Source organism: Callospermophilus lateralis, chromosome 6, assembly GCF_048772815.1.
Source record: "Callospermophilus lateralis isolate mCalLat2 chromosome 6, mCalLat2.hap1, whole genome shotgun sequence".
Taxonomy (NCBI): domain Eukaryota; kingdom Metazoa; phylum Chordata; class Mammalia; order Rodentia; family Sciuridae; genus Callospermophilus; species Callospermophilus lateralis.
The window spans coordinates 123,259,433-123,277,773 of NC_135310.1; the positions used below are offsets into that span (position 1 = coordinate 123,259,433).

The 18,341-nt window shown below is 44.0% G+C and overlaps 1 pseudogene across 1 annotated transcript; it reads left to right on the plus strand.

Annotated features, from left to right (window-relative positions):
- The first annotated feature begins 726 nt into the window (after positions 1–726).
- On the plus strand, positions 727–14,805 carry LOC143401464 (HLA class I histocompatibility antigen, alpha chain G-like; annotated as a pseudogene). Its single transcript, XR_013091650.1, has 6 exons — positions 727–852; positions 1,124–1,393; positions 1,612–1,874; positions 2,652–2,927; positions 3,045–3,158; positions 13,289–14,805. The product of XR_013091650.1 is annotated as an HLA class I histocompatibility antigen, alpha chain G-like (transcript).
- Positions 14,806–18,341: the final 3,536 nt, after the last annotated feature.

Genomic DNA, 18,341 nt, shown 5'->3' on the forward strand with positions numbered 1-18,341 from the left:
TAATTATATATATTTATATATGTTGTTTATGTATATACATACATATATGTATATATAAATATAAACAACTATATATATATAGTTGTTGTCATGTATACATTATATATATATATATATATATATATATATATATATATATATATATAGATATGATTTCTGACTACTCAGGGGTTATCCAGACTGTGCTGCAGTTAATAAAAAAACAGGATCCTGGTGTCTATGGGAATCTATGTTGTGCCAAGTTTAAGGAGAAAGCTTCCCTCTGTCTCCATTTGTAGGCCAACTCATTGTTTGGCATCATTTTTCCTGTGGGTGAATTTTCTTCTAGAAAAATCCAAGAGTTCTGTTAAGGAGTGGGGCTCAACATAGATTCAGAGAGAGGGAATCCAGGAAGAGAAAAGGGGTTTGGGTTCAACTTGAGTGTCTGTCTCCTAAGGTTTTCTCACACCCTGGATTCAGAGAGATGATGTGACAGAGAGCTATTGTCAGGATAAAGTTCCAGATCTCAGTTCGTGGATTTCAAGGTCTCAGGCCCAAGCCTGGTGTTTGAAGGTCTATGGTGCTAAAGTCGAGTTTTGGGGATTCCCCTTTGGCCCAACGTTTCGCTCCTCCAGGTCCCAGCCCAACTCGGGTGTTTCTGCCTGGATATTCGTGACGCGACCGCAGTTCTCAATCCCATTGCGTGTTGGGTTCCTAGGGAAGCTAGTCATCGTCGCCGCGGTTCCGGGTTATAAAGTCCTCAGAGACAGGCTGGGACTGGAGGTCTCCCCAAATATGAGAATAGGATCATGGCGCGCCGAACCCTGTTCTTGGTGCTCTTGGGGGTCCTGGCCCTGACCGAGACCTGGGCAGGTGAGTGCGGATTCGGGAGGGACCGCCCGGAGGAAGCGCTGGACAGGGGGAGATCGCGACCCGCTGCCACCGATCTTTAACCCCCAACTTCTACCCTAACTACTCTTCCTTGGTAGTTCACAGCCCAGACCCCACTACTTCGTCTCCCTCCTGGTCACTCCCCTCTCGAGTTCTGCATCCCGCCGCAGGCTGTTCGGTTTCACCAGCACCTGCCCCTCCTCCTTTCCTCCGGTCTCATCCAACTGGGATCCTGGTCGCACCTCCCCTTCAGGCTCCCACTCTTTGTGGTATTTTGATATCGCCATGACCCGGCCGGGCCGCAGAGAGTACCAGTACATGACCGTCGGCTACGTGGACGACACGCAGTTCGTGCTCTTCGACAGCTACGCCGCCAATCCAACGATGGAGCCGCGGGCGCAGTGGATGGATCAGGTGGGGCCAGAGTATTGGGAAGATCAGACACGGATCTGCAAAAACGCGGCACAGATCGACCTAGGAAACCTGGGCAACCTGCTCCGCTACCACAACCAGAGCGAGGGCGGTGAGTGACTCCGGGTCCCGGCAGGAAATCACTACCCCCACCACCATCGACTGGCCCGAGTTGTCCCAGTCTTGGAGATTCGCGAAGACCCTCCACCTGGGAAAAAACTGCTGGGGGCCGTTAACCCGGTTCCATTTTCAATCTTGGTAGAAATCCCCTTGGATTGGTGAGGGTGGGGGCTGGCTGGGGGCGGTGGCTGACCACGAGGACCGGGCCAGGATCTCATACACTCCAGTGGACCCTGGGCTGTGAAGTGGGGCCAGATGGACGCCTCCTCCGCGGGTACCGTCAGGCAGCGTATGACGGCGTAGATTACCTCGCTCTCAACGAGGACCTGCACTCCTGGACCGCGGTGGATGCGGCGGCTCGGATCACACTGCACAAGTGGGACACGGAATTTTACAGGGCCTACCTGGAGGGCCCGTGCGTGGAGTGGCTCCACAATACCTGGAGAAGGGGAAGGAGATGCTGCAGCGCTCAGGTATGTGAGGTTCTTGGATATCTCCCCTCTGCCCTCCTACTGCTCTGGCGTCTTTTGAGGAGGGGAGGAAAACGGGATTCTGGTTAGAATTCTGCAGCTCTCTGGCTTCTGGAGCGAAAGGGTGAGATCTCGAATTTTCAGATCCAACACCAGGGAGTGAGAGAGAAGGTCCCGGAAATAACCCACGAGCCCGCCCTTCCTTCCTTTCTTCCTTCCTTCCTTCCTTCCTGTACTGGGGATTGAACCCAAAGACTCACTGCTAGCTAGGCAAGGGCTTTACGACTGAGCCACCCACCCCACTTTTTTTTTTCTTTCTTTTTTCACATTTGAGACAGTATCTCTCTAAATTGTTCAGGCTGCCCTTGAACTGAACTTACAATCCTCCTACCTCAGCCTCTGAGTAATAGTTGTGCACCACAGAGTCCGCCAGCACTTCCCCTTGACTTTAGCAGCTGATTGGGAACTCCTCTCTCCCACATCTTGTTCTTTGCCCCACGTTTAAAGCCTTTGCTTATCAGACTCCAGATATTTTGAGTTTCTTGGCCTCCAGTCAGAAACAGAAATCCCTTTTCTCCCCTTCAAAGACCTCGAGCCTCCTAACCTGGGCTGGCTTACTCTGATTCTAGACCTTTCCAAGAAATAAGTTATCCCAGATGCCTCTGTTTTGCAATCTCCTCCACCCTCAGTGTCCTGTCTATTCTCTGATGGTCTCATGAGGGCTGCTTCAGTGTACCAGGAATAATGCAAGGTGGCTGAATTTTCCAACTTTTCCACTAGACCCCCCAAAGACACGAGTGACCTACCACCCCAGTCCTGAAGGAGACATCACCTTGAGGTGCTGGGCTCTTGGCTTCTACCCTAAGGAGATCACTCTGATCTGGCAGTGGGATGGGGAGGACCAGACTCAGGAGATGGAACTTGTGGAGACGAGGCCTGCAGGAGATGGAACCTTCCAGAAGTGGGCAGCTGTGGTGGTGCCTGCTGGAGAGGAGCAGAGATACACATGCCATGTGCATCATGAGGGGCTGCCTGGGCCCCTCACCCTGAGATGGGGTAAGGAGGGGATGAAAGTACAGAGCCTGTTGGCAGGGAAAGCGGGAGCTCTTCTGGAGGGTCAGGGCTGAGAGCTGGGGGTCAGGGTCCCTCACCTACTTCCCCTTCTCTTCCCAGAGCCACCTTCTCAGTCCACCATCCCTGTCATGGGAATTGTTGTTGGCCTGGTTCTCCTTGTAGCTGTGGTCACTGGAGCTGTGGTAGCTGTTATGATGCAGAGGAGGAATGCAGGTAGGGAAATGGAGGGATCTACTCAGATCTTATTCTTGTTCCAGGCCCCTGGTAGAAGTGAACTCTGCCTCATTAATGGGAAGCACCATCCACAGGCACTTGCTGACGCTCTATTGCATAGCACAAGGAAAATTCAGGACAAATTTATTACCTTTATGGTGGTGATGATGAAGACCTGATTCCCAGAAGTCAGAGGTCACAGGGAAAGTCACTGCTGAGGACAGACCTCCAGGATGGCAGTTGATTAAGTTCCTGAATATCTCCTTTCCTTATCTTTCCCTGAGTCTGTGGTCGCAATCTAGAAACTTCCCCGAGGTCTAAGACTAGGGCGTTCCTCTGGGCCCTCATGGCCCTGCCTTCTCCTTGGCTCCTCACAGGTTGTTGTTTTTATTTTTTTCTCTCACAGATAGGAGTTATCTAGGCTCCAAGTAAGTATTGGGGGAGAATGTTGTCTCTAGAACCTTTGGGATAGTGTGTATAGGAGCCCATGGGGGAACTCACCCTTCTGGGCTCTGAGTATATCATGTTTTTCTGCCCTAAGTAATGACAGTGCCCAGTGCTCTGATGTTTCTCTAGGCCTGTAAAGGTGAGACCTAGAGGGCCTTAATAAGTAGGAGAGGGGTTGGGGCACAGGAGATTGGACTAGGTTACAGGTACTCTCTGGATCTTATGAGTGACCTATAGGTTGTTCAGAACATTATCACTGGTAGGAACTGCCCTGAATTTGTTCATGGTACTTTTGTCCTGAAGCATGAAACAACAGCCTTGTGTGGGATGGAGCAACACAAGATTTGTTCAAGTCTCCCCTTTGTGATTCCAAGAACACAGGGATTGTCTTCTCTTTCTGCAACTGGTTTCTGTTTTTTTTTTTGGGGGGGGGGCGGCTGGGAATTGAACCCAGGGGCACTTTACCACTGAGTTACATCCCCAGTCCTTTTTATATTTTACTTTGGAGTCTCACCAAGTTGTTTAGGGCCTTGCTAAGTTACTGAGGCTGGCCTTGAATTTGCAATCCTCCAGCCTCAGCCTCCTAAGTAGCTGAGATTACAGGTGTACACTATCACATCCACCTCTGCAGATGACTTCTGAATATGTCTGTGTTTCTATGGGCATAATGAGAAGAGATGAAGCGACCAGCCCAACCCTGCTCTCCAGGACTCTCGTCCCCACATTGTCTCTTCCCTAATCACCTTTCCTGTACCAGCAGAGGTACAGCTGGGACGACTCCATCCTAGGTTCAACATCAAGGTGCACTGAACTACAACTTCCATCCTGAAAATAATAATCTGAAAATAAATGTTTTTTTTTTTTTCAAAATCTCGACCCAAACAATTGAGTGGTTAATTAACAGAGAAGATTCCTAAAAATTGAGGGAGGAAATAAATGGAAGCACTGAGAACCAATGGGGACAGGAGAGGGCTGTGAGGAAGCCAGTGTGGATGGGGCTATGGCTTGTTGGTGCTCAGTCCATGCTGGGCTTTGACATGGTTACTCCTCAGCTGGGTTGTCTTCCTTACTCCCTTGTCTATGTTCCTCCAATAGAACCTTGTCCCACCAGGACCTGTGATCACGGGGACTGATATTACCAGAGCTTTGTCTTGTCTCCTAGACCTGTCTCCTGTCCTGTGACCAGGTCCATGTAGGCGCAGATCTGGGTGTGACCTTCATCCTACATCTTTTGTGTTTATTCTCTGTCTTACTTTCTAAAGAGTATTATGCCTGTTATTTTTCTTGCCAATGAGTTCTGGTCTCATTCTTCTCTGTGGCATCTGATGTGGCAACAGCAAGAGGTATTTTTCCTGTCATTGTCTTCACAAGGCCGGTGCACACAGTATCTGTGGTATCAAGAGATGGATTTTCAGACTCATAAACTCCTGTCCTCCTTCCATGGCCTTTTCCTGGATTGTCCTTCTTTATCTAATTTTTTTTTAATATTTATTTTTTAGTTGTAGGTGGACACAATACCTTTATTTTATTTTTATGTGGTGCTGAGGATCGAACCCAGTGTTTCACGCACGCTAGGGGAGAGCTCTACATCTCAGCCACAACCCAGCCCATTTATCCAATCTTTTAAAGTCTGATTTCTAATTCTAGGATTAGCTGAGAGGAGGGATCCCATAGTTCCTATTTTAGACAAATTCCTGCTGGTTTTCATTTTCTGCTCTGCTTGTCTACCTCTCTCCCTGTCATTAGCTCTAGTAATTCTAGCACTGGCTCCAATGTAAATTCAAGTACATAATTCAGAGCCTAATTTAATTTTTTTTGGTACCAGGGATTTGAACCCAGGAGTACTTAACCACTAAGCCACATCCCCAGCTCATTTTTTATATTTAAATTAGAGACGGGTCTTGCTGAGTTGCTTAGGGCCTCACTAAGTTGCTGAGGTTGGCTTTGAACTCATGTTCCTCCTGCTTCAGCCTCCCAAGCTGCTAGGATAACAGGTGTGCACCACCATGCCTGGCCTTAATTTATATTTATTTGTAAAATAGGACCTATGAGCCAGGAATTGTCATTTCTGAAGGGAGAAATGTACTTGTATGCTGTGAAGTGCAGGAGGCCTTGTGTGTGAGAGAGAGAGACAATAGTACTGTAACAAAAGCCCAGACAGCCCTGACCTCAGTGTTAGAGGACCTTGTGCTGTAGTAGCCGCTGAGCAGCACTTGACCTGAGGCTCCATTAAAAAACATAGTGTGTTAGAAGACAGAGGTGCTTTACAGTGATCATTCATTCAGCTGATATTTGTTGTGTACTGGATATGTGACACACTATTTTTTGCATGTGGGAACCTTATTGAAGGAGAAATAGAAAAATTGCCTACCTTGTGAAGCATGTGTCATAATGGGAAGAGGCAGAGGATACACTCTAGGCAGAGTAAGGAAAATGTTGCTGTTAGAAGTTGGAAAGTGTTATGGGACAGGTGATCCCAGTGTGTGGGGACAAGGAAGATGACTGTTTTACTAAGATGGTCAGCATGGAAATCACTGGGAAGGAGATCTTTGAAGCTTTGAAGAACGTGAGGAATCATTCCTTGAGGGTGTCCAGAACAATTTCTTTCCAGGCAGGAGAAACTTTAGGGCAAGTGCACTGGGGCAGGAGTGTATCTACATGTTCTGGGAAGAATAAGGAAGTGGGGTGTCTGAAGCAGTCACTGAGATTTGGATGGTGGTTTAACCAGATCATGAGTCCTGGAGGATGCTGGAAGATTTTGTACTTTTTTTCTGAGTAATAGGGAGTTGGAAGTCAGTTTGAGCAGAAGAGGACCACTATGTGATTTGTTTTGTAACAGAAATGTGTTGTAATAGGAACTGTGGTTTCTCTGCTGAGAAGAGAATCTTGAGGTTGCATAACTAGGTTGCAGCAAAACTGCAGGGGACTACTAGTGTTCTGTTCCTGGATGCAGACGTGGGTCCCCTCAGCAGAGATGTGAGCAGTGAAAATGGTGGGAGTGGTCAGATCCTGAATCTATTTTGAAGATGGACTTTACAGCATTTCCTAATGGACCGAATCTGGAATGTGAGAAAGGAGTCAAGGAGGACACCAGTGGTTTTGGACTGTGGAATAAAATAGGTGGAGTTGCTGGAAGACTATGGAAGGGGCATATTTGAGGATAACTGAAGATGGAGTCGTGGGTGCCTTGGGTGGAACAGGAGGGGTCAGAGTATTGGGAACAGCAGATGAGGTATGCCAGGGGTCACACACAAATTTACCAACTGAATTTTTGGACCCTACTTGGTTACTATAATCAGAGCGAGGGCGGTGAATGAACCCAGGTCCGGGTCGGAGGTCACGACCCTTTCACATCCCTCCTGGGTATCCCAGGTCCCCAGGTCCAAGATGCAAGAATCCATGCACCAGCAGCAGGTGGTGTTCTTCCACTTGGAGTTTCCTTATTTGTGGATGGAATGAGGGAGGACCATATTCATTTCTGGCATTTCCATCTGGAGTTTACTTTGCCTCAAAGGCTGAAGCAATGAAAAATAACTGTGAATGGGAAACCTTTCCTTGAGAAAAGCTTTAATAAAAATCTGGAGCTTGAAGATGCTGTTGAGGCCTCTGAACCCCAAAGGAAAGCTTTGAAGGGAAAATTACAGAAGATGTTATAGAAGTTGAGATCTACAATTAAACTGGATCTAGGGGGTTTATTCCAGCTGAAGTTAAGTATTACTTAGAAGCCATTGCATAATAATAAAGTGACTGAAAAATCCAGAACTTCGGATAATCTATCTACTTACCATGTTTAAGCTATGTTTTGTTTTTCAGACTTTTGTATACTTATTTCTGCGTTGTTTCATGAAGTTACACTTTCATAATAACACTTATAAATCATAATGAATTATTAAGTCCAAAATAAATAAAATAACTTGCTCTAAATCTAATTTTTTTGTAAGCTCATAGCTAGCTACAAAGCAAAAACCTACGGTATGTGCGATAAAAAAAATCCCCCCCAAACCAAAAACAACAACAAGATACTCTCTAAATAAATAAGGACACTGAAGTAACTGCTTTCATGTCTTTCAGTGCTATGAATTAGTTCAGTTTTTGGAATTTATGCATATGGAATCATACAGCATCTGCTTTTTTTTTGTGTCTAGGTGGTATTGATGAAATGTATATATGTATGTATTTTCAGTGAGATCATCTGTATTTTGTGTATTGCAATAGTTTGTTCATTTTCATTCTGTAAATATTCTTTCTCTATTTTTAAATCTCTCCACTAGTGCAATCTGCCAAAAGCCCTACTGTACTTCTTGGACTCCTAGTTACCACTCTGACTTTGACAAATACTTTGAAGCAGAGTGTTACCAAATACTGACATCACATACCTAGCATTTCCCTCTCTGAACTCTGGTCTCATGGAGTCTTCAGTGCCTTGGTGGCTCTGCGGTGTCTTAATGTGCATGTTCTTACCTACCGACCACTTTCACCATTGTTCCTGAAGGAGGCTCAGTCTGAAACAGGCTGGTCTGCCATCATTGAAAGTGGAAACTTGTGTGTTTTTTTTAAACATACAGTAAGAATTTCTAAATCTTTATGCTATAATTAGTTTACTCAAGATGAAAACTGCATAGGAATCAATTTACAAATTCAATCCAGTAAGAAAGGAAGAATCCCTCAGCAGACTAACTGACCAAAAATGTCACTTTTTTTTTTCTCACAAGTGAATAAGGCCAGTGAATTTGTTTAAATAATGGCTTAGAGCAATCACAAGTTAGGGATGATTTCTCTGTCTTGATGTTCATGACTTAAAAACAATAACACACACACACACATTCACACTTTGCAATTAATTATATACATTTGGAGTTTTCTCAATTTTCAGGAGGGATGCTGTGTGGCCTTGAGGAAGTCTTGGTTTTTATGTTAGTCAGATTTGCAAAAATACCTGACAAGAACAACTACAACTACACATTATGTAGCTCTCTTTCACCTCTTCATTCTGTTCTATACCCTTTTGCCAGTACCATATTCTCTTTGATTAATGTATCTTTATAAAAAAATCTTAAAATAGTATTCCATAATCTTCAGTGGTATGTTTTCATTATAATTCAGTTCAAAATATTTTCTAATTTCTCTTAAGTTTTCTTCTTTGGTTCAGGTTATTTTGAAAGGCGCTTTTGAATTTTCAAATATTTATTTTCTCCCCCTAGATAAGTTGCTTTTGATTTCCAATAAAATCTGTTTTGTCCCCAAACATACTATGTATGACTTTAGACTTTTGAAATTTATTGTTGACTCATTTTAGTAAATATACTTAGGCACTTTAAAAATTTGTATAGTTCCCAAAAGAAGACATACATATGGCAAAATAGGTATTTCAAAATAGGTATTTAAGACTTTTGAAATTTATTGTTTTCTTCCCCAATAGATTTAACAATATAATTTATTTTACATAGGTTTAGATATTAGGTGTCCACCAAAAGCTCATGTGTGAGTCAATGCAAGAAAGTTTAGAGGTAAAATGATTGGGTTATGAGACTCTTAACCTAATGCAGGCATTCATTCCCTGATAGGGATTAATTGGATGGTAAGTAACTGTAGGGAGATAGGGTGTGGCTGGAGGAGGTGGGCCCCTGGGAGTGTGTCTTTGGGGTTTATATTTTTCCTCTGATGAGGGGAACTCTTTCTCTCTGCTTTTTGGTTCCATGTCCTCCTCCACACGCATTTGCCATGCTTTTCTGCCTTATCTTGGGCTCAGAGCAGTGGAGCTGCCTGTCTATGGACTGTGACCTCTAAAACTGAAGGTGCCAAATAAACTTTTCCTTCTCTAAAATTGTTCTTGTCAGGTCTCTTGGTCATAACAATGAAAAAATACTTTTTCTTGGTATTGGGGATTAAACCAGGGACTTTTACCCTGAGCTACATCCCCAGTCCTTTTTATCTTTTATTTTGAGGCAGGATCTCACTAAGTTGCTGAGGCTGGCCTCAAACTTGTGATCCTCCTCCTCAGCACCACCATGCTTGGCTTTGTTGTATTTTTTTTAAACCAGAAGAAAGACTTTGAATGTTTTCACTATAAAAGAAATGAGTGCTGGGATTTAGCTCACTGATAGAGTGTATGGGGCACTGAGGAAAAAAAATGAAAATTCCCTGAGAGTCTTTTTAAGCCAGACAAGATGGCACATGTCATTTAGGAGACTGAGGTAGGAGGATCATGAGTTTGAGGCCAGCCTCTGGAATTTAATGAGATCTTGTCTCAGGTGGAAAAAAAAAAAAAGGCTGGGGCTGGGAATGTACTTCAGTGGTAAAGTGCCCCTGGCTTCAGTCCTCAGTACCATCAAAAAGAAAAAAAAATTGATGAGGAAATGTTTAACCTGATATAAACATTACATAATGTATATGTATATACACATTATGCATAGAAACATCATATGGTACTCCATAAATATGTCTAATTTTTATGTTTTTATGTATCTGTTAAAAAGAAATATAAAGTGACATATAGTTGTGGTGTTCTGTAGTGGTCAATTAGGGCAAAATGGTTAATATTGTTCATTTGCATTTTAAAGAAACTAAGATAAAAAGAGTATTTTTTTCCCCAATAGACTTAACATTTCTCATGTTATTTTTCCTATCTGTTGGTTCAGGTCTCCATCTGGTATGATTTCTTTCAACCTGAGATATTTCTTTTGTACTTTCTTTGTAGTGTAGTTCTATCTACAATACTGAGCAAGTGTTTCTGCTTCTTGCACTAAAGATGGGCTCTGTCCACCCAGCAGCCTCTGTCAGCAGCTTTCTCCAGAAAAAGCCTGAAGTCTTAGAAATAAGCCAAGAGCAGGTAGTGTTTCTGACAAACAGAATGGAAAACCCACATCTGGGAGGGAAGTGACTAAACTGGAGGCCCGGCCATCACAGGTGCTCTGGATATGAAGTGTCAACAAAACGATGATGACAAATGAAGGAAAGTGGAAAAGTGAACATGTGACCAGACCTCTGCTAGTGTCCTGCTTCCTGTTGCTCTGACTGCTCCAGGGGAAATTATCTGAAGGAAATACACCCTATTCTGTCCTCATGTTGGTCTTTCCTGTTATTCAAGCAAATAGCCTGCAGATGGCGCACTAGCAATTCGATTTTCTGGTCCCCATTTTCCTCCCCTTCTTCAAAGGGGAAGTCAGAATCACTGGGGGAAAAGGGAGGATTTGGAGGTACAAATGATCACCATTGACAATTTTTTCATCTGAGCTGGAATTTCTTTGCAAGAGTGAGAGCACAATTTAGAATGGACAAAACTGCCCTGAAAACAGTCAGAAGAATGTGAAATAGCTCTCCTTCCACAGGGACTTCTCAGCCTGAGCTGGGGCTGTTAGGAGAGTCTGAGAGGTGCTGAACAGTCAACAAAAAACATACACCAGAGCTTGCACTCTCTCTTTAAAGAAGCGCAATACTGGCATCCTCAAAAATAATTATCAACAGATGAAATAACATCCTATTTGGGATTTTTTTCAAAAAGACCCAGTGTGGTTCTGGGTAGGGAAGGAGGTGCACCAAGACTGGAGAGCTTCATGGCTATGAAGTGCAGGGAACGGGACTTCCCTGTACTCTTCTCTCCATTTGTGTGTGTGCTTAATGTGTCCTTAGTAGGTTTCAAAATAAGGATCTAGATATCTGTGTTTACTTAAAGGAACTGAATTTTATGACCATCTGTCCATCCATGCCATCCTGTCACCACACAGTGCCAGTGTCTAGCTCTGCTGGGCATTTCTCAGCCTCTGATGTCCAATGTCTTCTGCCCTCAGCATCCCTGGGAAGAGGAGAGTTGCTTAAGGAGTTCAGATGAAAAGGCACTGACTCTGGGAAAGCAGAAGCGTTTTAATTGCATGTGTTTGCAACCAGCAAACCATCTGTTGAGTTGCATTTCTGTGTGTGGGCCTTGCTCTGTTAAAGTCATGGGGCTTCTAAGGGACATGGCAGACAAAGTGAGAAGGTTTCTCTTACCCTGTCAGGTTCAGATGGCCAGATTCAGGTGCACCTCTGCTTGGTGAGTGCTGGTCTTTGCTTCCTTGGGTTTGGGCTGTTGTGTTGGAGGTCTCTGTGAGATCAGTAGTTTTGATGCTGTGCATCAGTGAGAGTTTCAGAAGCTCTAACAAAACCCCTCTTGCATTCTAGAAATTAAAAAAAAAAAGGATCCAGGTAACTAGGACAGGTGGAGGCATCATGTTTCTCACATTTGTGAAAGCATCAGAGATACTGGCTTTAATTTCAAATCAAAGCTTCAATAAAAATACATTTGAAATGAAATTATAGGGACAAGATGTCTTTAGATATCTCCAAACTCCTCATTTTCCTCCTCAAAACTTGGTTTGGTCACTCCAGGAGTATGTGTGTGTGTGTGGGGGGGGAATTTTAAGTACTCCATTGAGATCAGTTGCAGGAAAGAGGACTAGCATTAGCTGAAGGGTCAGCAGAGACACCTGGAAGGTCCCTGTTGCCAGGACTTTTTTTCCATTCTTTGAAAGTATGACAAGATTCGAGATCCTTGGTTTTCAGGGGTCCTATTTACCCCTTTTCCCAAGCTGAGGCACGGTGGTGTGGGATGTAGATCAGTGAGTTTTGATTGGGGCAGGTATTGTGCGAAGTTGGTGGCCTCAGATTGTGGAAGTCATACACATCCATGGAAGGGATAAGAGCCTCTAAATAGAATGTACCCATTTCCTGAGACACGAGAAACTGGAGACCAGGAATTGAAGGATTCACAGACGCCAGCCCCCACCAGTAGTCATGGCTCCTCTGCCTCTTGCTTCAACTGTGTGAACTCTCTGGAAGCTTTCAGATTGTGTTGAGGCCTGAAGTGAGATGACCCTGAGACTGAGGAGGATGAAGCTCAGGGCCCTGCACTTACTCAGGGCCCCTCCACTTGCTCAGGAGCTCTCACTTGCTTAGGGCCTTCTTAACCATCTTTTGCTTTTGTGTGTAATACTATATTTATATTTTTGGATTCTTTTCTTTCTTAAGGAAGATTTCCAAGTTATATAAGCATTAGTTTGCAAAAACTTTGGGTCTCAGGTGGGTGTGGTGTCACATGCCCATAGTTCCATTGCCTCAGGAGGCAGAGGCAGGATGATTGCAAATTTAGCCTGTGCAACTTAGTGAGAACTTGTCTCAAAATAAAAATAAAAAAGGTGGGATGTAGCTCAGTGGAAGAGTGCTCCTGAATTCAATCCCCAGTACTGTAAAATAAATAATAAAAAACCTTGAATCCCCCTAATTATGTATAGATCTCTGACCCTCATCTGTAAATTTCACAAGTGAAAAGTAAATGGCTTCTTCTTCTCTTCCTCCAGTTACCCTATTGCCATCTCCTAAGGAACTGCTTTTTATCGTTTTTTTTTTTTTTAATGGATCTTTCCAGAGATTGAGCATGGATTTAAACCCCTATTCTGTTCTCTAATTGATAAAGATTATTTCCATCAGGATTTGTGGATTGCTGAGGAATTTGATGAAATGTGAGTTGGTGCTACTCATTGCCCTTTCAAACAAGGAGTTGTTCCTGTGGGAGCGCAGGCAGTGACTTAGCATGAGGGTGACCCTCATCTCTGACCATGTCAGCAATTATATTTCTCAGGGAACACTTAAGATAAGTTCTGCCCTGAGGTTTTCACTAGATTTGATATTAAACTTTGTTTTTGGAGCAGATCCACTTCCTAGGTCCCATGCGCTGCTTTCACTCAACCCTGGATAATGCCTCAGTTACCAGCAGAGACCAGGGACCCTGTCTAGATCCTGGCGGTGGGATTTGGCCACCAGCTCCAATTAAGAACTAGGCAAGTGATGGAAAAAGAAAAATGAATTTTATGCAATTCACTCAAACTGGGAGGAAGCAGCTCCTTCCTGGCTACTAGTAACATCTTCATTCTAGACAATGGACATGGGCTGGAAATGAGACTTGGCACCTGACCTAGGGCCTATGCCCAGTGGACTTGAGAAGGAAGGACAAGACGGAAACATCTTATGGGAGTGTTTATTTTCTTATTTGGACAAAGGACTTGAATGGCTTATATCATAATGCACAATTATAGTGGGGAAATTAGAAATAAACAATAAAAATCCACATTACAGGGCAGAGATCTCGATACTCTGAGGATGTGAGACACAGTCAAGCATGATGTTCAGCACCAGCTGTGGTTCTCAGGTTTCTGGCACCTGAAGGGTAAGAGAAACAAATGGGGAGTGCAGAAAATCTCCTGGGGAGAAAAAATTATGGTGATTTAAAGAAGAACTAACTATGGAGATCTGTAAATAAAATGATATTGTGTAAAAAAATGAAAATCATTCACAATTATTAGGCAGAAAAAGTATAAAGTCTTTAAAAAATGTTTACTTGAAACACCTTCCAGAGAGAGATTGAGATTAAACAATAAATACTTAACTTGGTGAAGCCCTATTCACAGAGATCTAAGGAAATATGGCCTAGGAAATGTTCTTTCCACTATCTGAGTGAATTCACAGGAATGGTGAGTCTGAAGAGGAGCGTGCTGGTGTATGGACAGTTTTCACTGAGAGCGTCACTCCTGCAGCTCAGGATCCCAGGTGAAGTGAGAGCTGCAGAGCTGCCAGTCACTGGGAATCACTCTATGCCTCCTTCAGATTCTCACTCAGAATAACCTTGCACCTTCAACCCCTGGGAAGAGGAACCAGGGAGCCGGGAAGTGCCATTGAGGCTAAACCAACATCCTTGCACTGGATCAAGGTTCAAGCACAGGTCTGGATCCTAGACTCCTCCTTGTCTGAGGCACATGGCCCATGAGGAATACTTTGGTCTCAAAATCCCCAATAAGGGATTCCCCCCCCCCCCAGTGAGTTGCTTTCTGTGGAAATAGTCTGAGCAATGCACCTCTCTCATGACCTTGGCACTGCTGACCTTCCTGCCTGGAGGGCTTCTCCCAGGTCTCCCAAGGCATCCTCCTTCACTTCTCTCCTGTCTTTGGTCTCAGTGTTGCCTGACTTCTAGAAAATTCCAATCTCATACTTACTACCTTCTACATACCTTTTCTGCCTTGATTTTTCTCCACAGCATAAATCATGACCTGATAAACCACGCCACTGTCATTTAATTTATTCTCTGTCTCCTAATCTCCTAAAACTATAATGAACACCCCATGAAGTATGGATTTTTGTTATTTTTAAGCTATTTTCCCAGAACAATTACAATATTGCCTGCCAGATTGTGTGTGTGTGTGTGTGTGTGTGTGTATATATATATATATATATATATATATATATATATATATATATATATATATATATATATTTGTTGAATGAAAGAATCTGAATATATTTTATTTTTGATATGATGATCACATCAAAAGTCCCCATCAAGATAAATAACTATAGGGTAAAAGGTAGATCCTTTTAGTGGAAGCAATTTGTTTTAAAATTTTTGTGTTCATTTTTTGTTTTGTTTTATTGTTATTGTTTTTTTCTGAGAGTGATAATATAAAACTGTGTTTACTCATCCACTTGACTCAGTTTTCAGCTCATACTTCATTAGATTAGACCTACTTCTAAGAATCCTTTATTTTTTTGGTGTTCAAGGACCTTGAATTCTCTATATGCACTTTATCCCTTGAGTTTAGACCCAATCTTGCCAATACCCTTCATGGTTAAGGATAAGGTCAGAGAAATGAAAGTATGAAATGAATTCATGTTCCAGTTTAGATATGAGGTGTCCCCAAAAAGCTCATGTGTGAGACAATGCAGGAAGGTTTAGGGATCTAATGATTGGGTTATGACAGCCCTAACCCTATTAGTGCATTGATCTACAGACATGATTAACTGGGCGGTGGAGGTTGGGGGGCATTAACTGCAGGCAGGGACAGTGTGGCCGAAGGAGGTAGGTCACTGGGGGCATGCCTTTGGGGTTTATATTTTGTCCCTGGTGAGCAGAACTCTGCTTTCTGTTGCCATATCCTGAGCCACTTTCCTCTGCCATGATGTTCTGCCTCACCTTGGACCTAGAGCAATGAAGTTGGCCATCTATGAACTGAGACCTCTGAAACTATGAGCTCCAGATAAAATTTTCCTCCTGTGATTGTTATTTTCAATTCTTTTGGTCATGGTGATGGAAAAACTGACTAAAACAATGAGAAAGTATCATGACCAGAATTCCTTAAAGCTAATGTTCCCAGACTCCTGCTAAGATCTCAGGGTGGACGAATCACTGGATTGATTCAGGTGGAGGTCCAAGTCCCAGCAGGAGCAGACAGAACAAATGATAGGAACTTGGCTTCAACTTCAACTTCCCATCCAGTTGACTAAGGGCAATAATACTTTTGTGGGTCTACACTGGACCTGGGATTCAGATGTTATGGGTTGGAGACCTTTCCTGCCTTGTGCTCATTCAGTGAACAGGAAATATGAATACCACTGTGGTTTTAGGAAACACGTTGCACCTGGCACTATGCGGATAGGAGGACCCCAGAGTGCAGAGCTCTGTCCTGGTGCTGGGATCCCAAAGTATCCTTTGTAGGAGGGAAAAAGCCGAACTGGATTTCTGTGTTCAGCGTTGTGGCCACACGGGGGCGGTGTCACATTACTCTGAAATTTTGCCTGAGCAGCCCAGGAGAGAGCTGGACTGTGAGTGGGTTGGAGGTTCCACCCTGGGGTTGGGTGTCAATGGGAATGAAGAAGCTTCTGAGGAGCCCTGGACTCTTTGAGGTCCAGGTCAGGATGTGGCAGAGACTGAAGAAGAAAGCTCAGGAGACCTTACACTCTCCCAAAGGCTTCTATCTTCTCTCTGCTACCCACCTTTTTAGCTTCCTGGCAACACCCCATTACATATGACAATGAGAAACATTTTCCTCTACTCCCTATTTCTGTTTTTTGAAGCTCAGTTAAGAATTTTCCTATTCACTAGGTTTTAAAATAAGATCACATCTTATTTGGGAACATTGTCTTAATATCCACCTAATATCCTAGAATGTGGACATGCACATTGGGACTATCAGGACCAAGGGCATAGCCTCTCTCCTCCTTGGGCCTCTGGTACCCATAGCAGGGCAGAAGAAAGTCCTGTTCTGGAGTCAGACATGTTCCCAGGAATCTCACCTCCAGTAGCAGGTGCCACAGGACCTGAGCCCTGGGGTGGGTGCCCTCTCTTCTTACAGGACAGGAGTAAATTATGCATCCTTTCAGGATGTCCCTTCATCTTGTATCTAACAGAAGCCTGGGTCTCCCTGAGGACCCAGCCCTTCTCAATATCTTTCCACATGGTGCTTCCCCGGGGACACTGCACTTCTGGGTTAGGAGGTGAGGTGAAGACCTTATTCCCCATTGTGGTTCTCAGACCTTTTGCTTCTTTTATTTATTTATTTATTTTTAGGGCGGGGGAGGGAGGAGAGAGAGAGAATTTTTTAATATTTATTTTTAGTTTTTGGTGGACACAACGTCTTTTTTTTTTTTTTTTAATGTGGTGCTGAGGATGGAACTCAGCACCCCAAGCATGCCAGGTGAGCGCATTACTGCTTGAGCCACATCCCCAGCCCTGCTTGTTTGATTTCTACCATTCCCTAACTTGTCACCAGAGTAGAGCTCCCATTCCCCTCATTGCTACTATTCCCCAATTCATTCCCCTATTTCTGGGCTCTTTGCTTCTGGGTCCCTGTCGCCTCTCCAGCAGCAATGTCTCCTTGATCCTCATGGATTTCAACACAAGCAGAATTGGTGACTGAAGAATGAGTCCCAAAGATGCCCAGGCCCTAATCCTTAGAACAGTGAATAGGATGCATCACATGGCAGAGGGGACTTGGCTGATATAATTAAGGTTAAGGACCTGAAAATAGGGAGATGTTCCTGGATTATCTGGGTGACCCATCAAATCACATGAATCCTTAAAAGCAGACACCTTCTCTGTCTGGAGTCAGAGAGATGTTGCAGAAGAGGCAGGCAGAGGGGACATCAGAAACAGATGAGAGGATGTCAGAGGTTTCAGTGAGAGAAGGATTGGTATGTGCTCTAGGGGCTATGTGTGAGGGCTAGGAAGAGAGCTCTAGGAGTTAAATGTGGCTCCCAAATTACTGTCAGCAAGGAACTGGGAGTCTTAGCCCTACATCTGCAAGGAACTGAATTCTAACATTCTGAATGAGCTTGGAAGCTTATTTATTCCTAGAGCTTACCATAAGTTTCACAGACCTTCTGACACTTTGACCTTAGCCCTGTGAGACCCATTACTGGACTTGGGAATTCATAACTGTCAGGTCATAAATGGTGCTGGCTAAAGCTGCTTAAGTTGTGGTAATTTGTGTGGCTCCAGGAGCTCTGTGAAGCCTGGAAAAATGATTTCCAACTCTCAACAGATGGAATACAGAGGCTGAGGGAAGTGGGGGTGTGGAATATAGAGATTTTGGGAAGGCATAAGACCCATATTTTGTAAGAGACCCAGCAGGCCCCCGACTTTTACCACAGTCTTCAGAAACGAGCTGGTGACAGGGACCTGCATTGCTAAGAAGTTTGGGGTGCTATTCTCTGCAGGCTGGTGGTAAACATAGTAAAGGTGATCCCCGAGTTAGGCTCATTAATACCTAAGGAGAAATCCTAGCCCTGAACAGCAGGAGACCAGGTGGTGACAGTTAACTAGCACAAGTGAGAGGAAGTCACCACAGTAACCACAGAGCAGAGGCCAGGAGCACTCCACCTGCAGAGGGCGGTGGAGAAGGTTCATGAAGGGTGGTGTCAGAGGGGACATGGCTG